Below are 10574 nucleotides of genomic sequence, written 5' to 3'. Positions count from 1 at the left end.
CATTTCACTCTACTGCTCTTTATTTATTTATTTATTTATTTATTTATTTATTTATTTATTTTTAAGGGACAGAGTCTTGCTCTTTTGCCCAGACTGGAGTTCAGGGGTGTGATCATAGCTCACTGCAGCCTTGAACTCCTGGACTCAAGTGATCTTCCCACCTCAGCCTCCTGGGTAGTTGGGATTGCAGGCAGTCGCCACTACGCCAGCTAATTTGTGAAATTATTTGTAGAGACGGTCTTGCTATGTTGCTCAGGCTCAAACTCCTGGCCTCACGCGATCCCCTTGCCTTAGCCTCCCCAGGTGGTTGGATTACAGGCATGAGCCATTAGGGTCACCCTGGACTGCTTTTTAGAATCACCTGTATAGTTAGAAGGAAAAATTATTTGAAAAACTTGCCAAAACATCCCCACCTCTAGGCTCTTTCTGCCCTCCCAAGCTGGGCCGATGCAGGACTGATGAGAAGGCTCTTGGGAGTGGGGGTACCGAAGGCCTGGGAAGGGGTCCTCAGCAAGCCCAACCTCTCCCAGGCCCAGGACAGTGCAGGGACAGGCCTTCGAGTCCCATGCTTCTCCTTACTAGCAGTGAGACCTTGGGCATGTGGCCTGCCCTCTCTGAGCCCCTCTCTCTCCTCTCTCACTTGAGAGAAGTCACATCTGGATGGTGAGCTTCCCTCGGGTCTCCTAGCTCCCAGAGGAGCCTGGGACAGAACAGGCCTTGGGCAGTGATGCTTGAGTGACCTCAGGTCTTTTGCCAGAGTCCCCTGGCTCTGGGGCCACAGCTGCCTGTGCACGAGTGGAGGCAGGGAGGGAGGTGGATACTGCATGAGATTTAGTCACTGTGGGCCTTGCAAGGTCCATGGGCAGCTTTACCTGCTCTACTTATTTACTCAAGAGGTATTTTGTTTTTCTTCGAAAAGAAAAATAAAAGATAAGGTTCATCTATCATAGCCATGAAACGTTGGGCTTGAAGGGCTGGTCATATTTTTTTTCTGACGTCGTGAAATAAAATGCATAACTACTAAAGTAAAAATGCTCATGGGAGACCCTGGGACACCACCCCTCCCACCCAGTCATTAGCAGTATGGGCTTGGGAGCCATCTGGCTCCAAGTTGTGACTCCCTTTGTTAGCTGGGCAACACTGGGCAGGCGGCTTCCCTGCTACAAGCCTCAGTTTTCTTATCTATAGAATGGGATCCTTGGCTGGGCTCAATGACTCACTCCTGTAATCCCAGCATTTTGGGAGAAGGAGGCAGGAGGATTGCTTGAGGCCAGGAATTGGAGACCAACCTGGGCAACATAGTGAGACATCCCCCATCTCTACTAAATAAATAAATAAATAAATAAATAAATGGCAGGGAGATCATCATGACGCCTGTCTCAGGGGTTATTGCCAGGGTTCCTTCAGCTAATTCAGAGGCCCAGATAATGGGGCAAGAGGCCCTCGTGCCTGCAGTTACTGATATGTTTTTGTTATTTTTTCATTACCATCACCAGCAGCATCAGCGGGCCCTGTGGGTGCTTAGGAGGGCCAGAGCCCAGGGGTTCCCAGGTGGGGGGTCAGGCTGGGCACTGGCTGAGGGGGGGCTCCGTTCCCTACTGTGGCTGCCACCGCCACTATCGCTGAGGACTGGAACTTTGCCCCACGGCCCCGAAGGAGATCCAGATTTACAAGCCTGCAGGCGGAGCGTTCACTGGGGCTGCTGACTCGGGCACTTTGCAACACTGGCTTCACTGCCACCAACGGTTTTGGGGGTTGGGAGGTTCCTGACTTTCTGCTGACCTTCCTGTACCCCAGCCCCTCAGCTCCTCTGCTCAAGCCTGACTGCCCCTCCCCCACTCCATGTGCACCCAAAGATTTCCCCCTCTGGGCACCTGGGGAGTCGGCTGGAGTCTGCGTTCTGGCATCAGAGGCAGCTGGGCGCAGATCCTGTCCCACCATGCGGGAGGACACTGTGCACATTGCTTAACGTCTCTGAGCCTCAGTCGTCAGGGGGAAGATGGTGACGATGAGGATGGTGACCATACCCACCTTGTGGTCTCAGCTGTGCACCAAGTCCTTTCTCATCCCTTTGATGGGTGCTGGGTGGGTGGGGGTGGCATGTGGCCCTGGGGACGCAGGCAGGAGCCCAGTCTAGGGAGGGTGGGGCTGGTACAATAACCACCACCTGCTGAGCCCTCGCCTTGGGCAAGGTGTGGTGCTGAGGGCCGGCTGGCAGTGACTGCACCTCACCAGGCACCTCTGGGATGGGCACCGTGATGGCCCCAAGTCAAAGCTCACACACTGGGAAGGGCGAAGCAGGGATTTTTTTTTTTTTTTCTTTTAGACAAAGTCTTGCTCTGTTACCCAGGCTGGAGTGCAGTGCTGTGACCTTGACTCACTGCAATCTCCGCCTCCCGGGTTCAAGTGATTCTCATGCCTCAGCCTCCTGGGAGTAGCTGGGATTATAAGTGACTGCCACCACATCCAGTTCATTTTTGTGTTTTTAGTAGAGATGTGGTTTCGCCATGTTGGCCAGGCTGGTCTCAAACTCCTGACCTCAAGTGTTCCGCCCGCCTCAGCCTCCCAAAGTGCTGGGATTACAGGCATGAGCCACCTCTCCCAGTCCCCCAGCAGGGATCTGAACTGGCTGGGCTTGGCTGACTCAGGGCATGGGTACCTTCTCACGGAGGTGCCACATGGGTACCTAGTCTCTATGACATCTCTGCCTGCCACAGTTTCTTCCACCGCACCCTGTTGCAGGGTTGCGTGAGGATTCCTGAGGGTGAAGTGTGCCACCAGCCCAGAGTCAGTGTCAGTCGCCCCCCGAGGGTTGTGGTCCAAACTGGAGGAGCCCTCTTGATACGTTCGAAAGTTCAGAATCTCCAGTGTTTTGAGGATGGGACACATCTGATGTTGTCCCGGGGGGCAGTGCCCTCCCACCGTCTGCTGGCAGGAGGCCCTCTCATCATGCCTCAGTTCCTCTCAAGGCTGGTGAGATGAGCAGCTCCTTGCGCCTATTGGCTCGAGTCCCCTAGAGCTGCAATGCACAGTTATGCAGGTTGTCTCGCTCTGTCGCCCAGGCTGGAGTGCAGTGGCCGGATCTCAGCTCACTGCAAGCTTCGCCTCCCGGGTTCACGCCATTCTCCTGCCTCAGCCTCTCAAGTAGCTGGGACTACAGGCACCCGCCACCATGCCCAGCTAATATTTTGTATTTTTAGTAGAGATGGGGTTTCACCATGTTAACCAGGATGGTCTCGATCTCCTGACCTCATGATCTACCTGCCTCGGCCTCCCAAAGTGCTAGGATTACAGGCATGAGCCACCGCTCCCGGCCAACAATTTTCTTAAAGATGGGAATAAAGTGGAAGTAAGGGTGCCTTTTCATAATTCTCACAGAGATGCCACATGGATCAGAATCGTTTCTACTTTGGGAGAACGACACCTCAAATCTGGGGAACTCCCACTCATCTTTCTAAGTCCTGCTCCCATGACCCCTGCCTGGGAAGCCTCTAGCCTCTGTGTTGGAGTCACTGCTCACTTCCCTACCCAGGGTCCCTCAGCCCGTTCAAACTGCATGCCAGGCTGGGAGCTGTTGGGGGCAGTGATGGCTGCATCGAATTGGTAGGCCACCCACCCCTGGCCTTAGCCTTTGCCCAAGGAGAGAGTTCATGGGCATCCCACGAGGTCCAGCCTTGGTGCCAATGAGGAGACCCTATGAGACTTCCTAGGCAGCTGGAGCTGGGAGGGCCGGCCAGGCTCCACCTCCTCCCCACCATTTTATTTTATTATTTATTTATTTTTGAGACAGAATCTTGCTCTGTTGCCCAGGTTAGAGTGCAGTGGTGTGATCTCAGCTCACTGCAACTTCCACCTCCTGGGTTCAAGTGATTCTCATGCCTCAGCCTCCCAAGTAGCTGGGATTTTACAGGTGCATGCCATAATGCCCAGCTAATTTTTTTTTTTTTTTTTTTTTTGAGATGGAGTCTCGCTCTTGTTGCTCAGGCTGGAGTGCAATGGCGTGATCTTGGCTCACTGCAACCTCTGCCTCCCAGATTCAAGTGATTCTCCTGCCCCTGCCTGCCAAGTAGCTGGGATTACAGGTGTGTGCTACCACACCCAGCTAAGTTTTGTATTTTTAGTAGAGACAAGGTTTCACCATGTTGGTCAGGCTGGTCTCGAACTCCTGACCTCAGGTGATTCTCTCGTCTCTGCCTCCCAAAGTGCTGGAATTACAGGTGTGAGCACCACACCCGGACAACACCTGGCTAGTTTTTATCCTTTTAGTAGCGACGGGGTTTTGCCATGTGGCCCAGGCTGGTCTTGAACTCCTGGACTCAAGTGATCCACCTGCCTCGGCCTCCCAAAGTCCTAGGATTACAAATGTGAGTGACCACGCCTGGCACATCTACCCCCATTTTACAGATAAGAACACCAAGGCTCAGAGCAGTGAAGGCCTTGCTCAGGGCCGCACAGAGAGTTAGGCATCTGGGCCTTCGGATCCCCCACTGAGGCTGGGCACACCTGCGTCCCACCGCATGGTGAGAAGTCAGTCAAGGTTGGTGAAGAAGGTGGCACTGGGGACAAAGAGGTGGAGTTATCCAGGCCACCACTCCCCCATCCATGGCCTGGAAGTCATTTCCGTCACAGACAGGGTGCCACGCCTTAGAGACTGATGATTTCGCGGAGCAGAAGGGGTCCAGGCTTAGGGTCTGGGGACCAGCGTGAAGACGCTGTCTGCAGTTGCCTGGACCCCAAGTGACCCCCGCCCCTGCCTACCTGGTTCCCCGTCGCCAGTCCCCTGCCATTGGGTCCACTTCATCCTTCTGAGATTTATTCTCAGGCCACAGAGCCTGGAAATAATTTGCTGACAGAGCCCCATCCCGGCAGGTGCTTTAATTGGTTTTGTGGGAACAAATTTAGAGGGAAACAAATCATGGTGCTGCCGCCCGTCTTTTCTCTTTAATGGGGGCTTCAGAGTGTTGGGGGTGGGGAGGAAAAGGCAGCTCCTCAGTGGAAAGCAGAGATCCTGGTTTTTCTCTGGGGGTGCAGGTGCCGGGACCTGGGTGTCCTGGGCCAGCGGCAGTGGAACCGGGCCAGCGGCAGTGGAACCAGGCCACCCGCTCCGGCCCTGGCTCAGCCTCAGCCTCAGGGCAGGGTGGCTTCTCATCCTCACAGTGCTGAGGGCAAGAGGAGGCCTGGGGACGAAAGGGCCAGGGCAGGGCCAGGGCAGGGCCACGGCAGGCAGGGTTCCAGGTCCCAGACTCCCACCACTGAAGGAGGCCCTCACTCTTGCCGGGTGCGCACCTTCTAAAACACAAATCAGGTGGGTCATTCCTTAGCTCCAACCCCTTCCATGGCTCTCCATTGTCCTCAGAATGAAGCCAGCTTCCTTAGCTTGGCACTCAGGGTCCCTTGAGGCCCGACTGACCTCAGGTGACCTCTCCAGCTGCATCGTCCTTTGCGCCTATCCTCACCCACCCCCTCCCAATGGTCTTTAGTCTTCCCTGGTGGGCTCCTGTGTGTCCCACCCTATGCTAACCCCACAATTGTCCATGATTGAGGAGAGCACTGTTGCCTCATTTTACAGATGAGGAAAAGAAGGCTCAGAAAGGTTAAGACACCTCCTGAAGGTCACACAGCAGGGCAGGGACTTGAACCCAGGCCTGGCTGGCATACAAGTCCACACTTAACTAGTAAGTTATAGGTGGGACTAGCCGAGCTCCCTCTAAGCCCCATGCTTTCCCTTGAAATGCCCCTCCTGCATTTTTCTGCTGGCAAACTCCTACTCATCCTTCAAAGCCCGCTTGATATCACTTCCTTGAGAATCCTTGTCTGACTGACTACTCCCACCTCTAATCTTTCCTCTGAGCTTCCCAAGGCCCAGCCAAGCCTTTCAGCTCAGCTCTTATCTCTGGGTTTCTCATTTCCTGTGTCAGTGTCTGTCTCTTCCACTTCCTGCCTCACCCCGAACTGGGAAATCTAGCGGATAATTGTTACTCATCCTACAGGGTAAGAGTTGCAGCCCTGGAAACTCTGATAGGTCCAAGATCCTGGGACCTGAGCTCTCATCTTACCTGTTGTATTGAGCAGCCTAGGCCGTAGCTGCTCTATGCAACCTTGAGCGAGGCCCTTTGCCTCGGCAGACTGAGTCTGCCCATCTGTAAAATGGGATGGTCAGCCTAGAGGCATCTGACACTTGGGAACTCTGAGGGATGTGGGCTGGAACCTCACACCATGTGGCCCATGCAAGTGTGACTCACATGACGTATGTGTGAGTGGGTAGCCATGCGCCATGCCAGGGTGGGTCACGTCACGAGGTCACTGCTGATGCCTGGCCCAACCTGGGATCCAGGTGCTGGGCTAGGAGGCCTGGGCAGAGCTGGGAAGTAATTACACTCGAGTCAGGGCTGGAATCTCAGCTCTGCCACTCACCTGCTTCGTGTGAACTCAGGCCTGACCTCTCAGAGCCTCAGCTTCATCCGTAGAACCATGGGAACAATAATGTAGTCATACGCCACAGAAGGACATTTCTGTCACCAAGGGCCTGCGTGTACGACAGTGGTCCCATAAGATCATAACACCGTATTTCTCCCGTACCAGTTCTATGAGTAGATACACAAATACTTCCCGCCATGCCACAGTTGCCTACAGCATTCAGTCCAATGATAGGCGGCACCGGAGTGTAGCCCAGGGGCAAGAGCCCGGCGTGTAGGGGCCGCATCATCTCGGCTGGCATAAGTCCACTGTATGCTGTTCGCAACCGATGCATTTGTCAGAATGCACCCGTGTTGTTAAGGACGCAGGACTGTCCTGCCACCCCAACAAGGCTGATTTGCTGAGGGTCACGGGAGAGACTCTCACGGCTGGCACAGAGCATGAGCTCCAGGGCCCTCACTGTAGTCATCTGCACAAGCGTAAAGTGCCACGACCCGGCTCGGCCCGGTAGGTGGTGGTGGGCGGTGACTGAAGGATCCAGTCGAGACGAGACGGACAACCAGGTGAATTCGCAGAGCTCAGGCCAGGACAGTGGGGCGGTGAGGGCCTTGGTTTCTGGGGTTTACGGTGGAGTTAAGAGGCCGGGTCTCCAAGGGCCTTTTTCCCGGGTGTGATTTTTCAAAGAATCCAGGACAGAGTTAAACAGGCAGGTGCAGTCCCTGAGGACGGATGGGCAGGATGTGGGTGAGGGGCTCAGAGGAGAGCTGGGGGCTGGGTGGAGGGAGAGGGGCAGAGCCCTCGGGATGAGTGGGTGGTGCTGGGAGATGAGCAGGGTCAGAGATCCGGAGACGGGCGGAAAGAGGTTGCAGGCCCGGTTCAGCTGCCCCAATTCCACATAAAACCAGTCAGCGCCCTGTCCTCGGCCTCAGTTTGCCCAGGCTCCGGCTATGCCGCCTGGACCCGGGCAGCTTAAACACTCCTTCCCCTTCCACGAGAACCGAGTCCGAGGCCTGAGCCGGGCCGGGCTGTCTGCTGCAGGGCGGTGACTTGGGGTACGAGCCCCAGGAGAAGGGAGAGACGAACCGGGAGCCAGAGGGAGCCGGGTACACAGCGGGGCTCCCGGGGCGTCCCGGGGCCAGGAATCCAGCTACGGAATCCGGTCCGTAGGTGGCGCCGCGAGGCTGCAGTTGGGCCTCTGTCGCCCAGGCCGAGAGTGGTGCGGAGCCGGGACCCGCGGGGCTTCTGGGTCCCGCGTGACAGTCCCCACCGCCGTCGGTCCGCGGAGATCCCGTGTGTGTTTAGGGCACCCAGGTTCACACCCCGATGGGCCAAGGCCCAGAGCGACGCGCGGGCACCGGACGGGGTGCGAACCTGGGGCGGCCGGGTCCCCTCCCCTAACCCCTCCCCCCGATCCCCACAGCTGCCACCGCTGGGCCTCGGCTGCGAAGGCTCCAGAAACGGGACCCCGTACCCTCGGGCCTTCCCAGCCGCGCGGGCGTGCGCGGGAGCCGAGGTCCGGGTGGCCGCTGGGGCAGGGGCCCCTGCGGGGAAGGGCGGCGCTCTGGGCTGTGTCCGCCGGGGGTGTGCGTGCGGGGAGGCCGTGGGCGCGGCGGGCAGGGGACCCTTCCTTTGTTCTCGCACCCCCTCCTCTGCGGGCCCGGGTCGGGGAGGACGCGAGGCCCAGGCCGAGCTGTGCGCGTGAGGACGAGAGCGACGGTGGGCAGGGACAGGCAGGCGCCCCTTCCTCCCGCTCAGCAACCCGCCTTCGGGCTCCCTGGCTGCTTCCCCGAGGGCAGCCTTGACTGGGAAATGTCACCCTACCCCGGGAAAGGAAGGTGAGCGACGTGTGCGCGTCTCTGTCATGCATCCTCCTGAGAACACGCCGCGCCTAGAGAAAGCCCTTTGATCCCCTAGCTAGCTTTTCCTTTTCTTTCTTTTTTTCTTTCTTTCTTTCTTTTTTTTTTCCTTTTTTCGAGACGGAGTCTCGCTCTGTTGCCCAGGCTGGAGTGCAGTGGCGCGATCTCGGCTCACTGCAAGCTCCGCCTCCCGGGTTCAAGCGATTCTCCTGCCTCAGCCTCCCGAGTAGCTGGGATTACAGGCGCCCGCCAACACTCCCAACTAATTTTGTATTTTTAGTAGAGACAAGGGTTTCAGCATGTTGGCCAGGCTGGTCTCGAACTCCTGACCTCAGATGATCCGCCCACCTTGGCCTCCCAAGGTGCTGGGATTACAGGTGTGAGCCACCGCGCCCGGCCCCCCTCGCTATCGTGGATGTGGAACCTGCTCCAAGTCGTGCAGCTGGAAAGAGGCATCGGGGCCTCTGGGGGCGTCCCTGACTCCAGGCTGGGCCGACTTAGCGGGTGGAGGGTTGGATCAACTTCCCCCAAACCAGCCACCCCCAGGGAGCGCCTGGAGGGGTCGAGCTGCCTGTGCCTGGAGGTGGGGACCATAGGTCCACACAGCAAGCGCTGCCCAGGGCTGGGAGGCGCCCTGGAGGTTGGGGTGGGAGAGGAGGTTCAGAGATGAGCGAGGCCCCACCCCGGCCAGGGAAGTCCCGTCCAGCAGAGCAGGTGGGACTTGTGGCTCATTCCCGGAGATGTGATCAGAGAAGGAGGGGGCAGGATGGTGGCCTTGCAGGAGCCAGAACTTGGGGGCCCAGGCCTCAATGCCAGAAAAATAGAAATTTGGACTTTTCTTCCACAGGGGGCAGTTCTCCCCCAGTCCCCTGCCCCCAAGACACACACACACACACACACACACTCCAACATACCACACAGCACACAGACACACACCAGACACACACACACCATACACAGACACACATAGACACATGACACACACCACACACACACCACACAGACACACACACCACACACAGACACACAACACACACACACCACCCACACAGACACACACCACACACAGACACACTCACAGATGCATTCACAGACACACCATACACACAGACACCACATATAGACACACACATGCCACACACCACACACACACAGACCACACATACACACCACACACAGACACACCACACACAAATACACATTACTCACACACCACACACACACACCACACACACAGACACATACACCATACACATACCACACACAGACACACCACACACACAGATACACACACCACACACAGACACACCACACACACACAGATACACCACACACAGACACACCACACAACCACACACACAGACACATACACCATACACACCACACATGCACCACACACACACCACACACACAAATACCAGACACACACACCACACACACACCACAGACACATACACCATACACACACCACACACACACCACACACACACACCACACACCACACACACACAGACATACCACACAGACACACCACACACACACACCATACACGACACACACACCACGCACATACCCACACACAGACGCCACACACCACATACACGCACCACACTCCACACACACACACGAGCAGAGCAAGGGACAGCCATGCTGTGTGATCTGGGAGGGTGGCTCACCCTCTCTGAGTTGTTTATAAACGGGGTGGGACCCAGGCCTGCCAGTCAGAGGGCTGATCTGAATGCTCTTATAGGTTCAGAAATGGACATGTGACCCTCTCCTGACCAATCAGAGGCTTTCCTGCTGGAAGGGCTGCTGGAAGCCACCTTCGCAGGGTTCTTCCCTTGGCTTTAGAGTCCCAAAGTGCTCTTTGACTTGAGCTGCTTTGCATTCTCTCTGTCCTGCCATCGAGAAAGTTCTGAGCGGCTCAGAAGTAATACTGACACTGTATATAGCGCCCTTCCCACGCCAGCGGCCATTCCCCATGGGAGGGGCAGTGCTGGGGTGCCCTGGGTGACCAGGACGAGCCGCCGCCCCTCTGCAGGCATTAGTGCCCTTGTCTGTGAAATGGGGCGAGTAGTTCTTCTCTCAGGGCTGCTATGAGGACTGAGTCACCGCGATGGCGGCCGGCAGAAGGGGCAGGAGGGGCTGTCGGTCCTGGGGCAGGGGTGACAGGAGCAGCGATCAGTGGGCGCGGGAGGGGAGGTTCCCCTCCTTGACCCAGGAGGCCTGGGTCTGGGCGAGCGCGGGCACAGCGAGGGCCGGCCGGAGGGAGGGAGTGCCGTGGTGGAGGCCCCAGGATCC

This window comes from Macaca mulatta, chromosome 15 (assembly GCF_049350105.2).
Source record: "Macaca mulatta isolate MMU2019108-1 chromosome 15, T2T-MMU8v2.0, whole genome shotgun sequence".
NCBI lineage: Eukaryota > Metazoa > Chordata > Mammalia > Primates > Cercopithecidae > Macaca > Macaca mulatta.
This window is presented reverse-complemented; position numbering follows the sequence as displayed.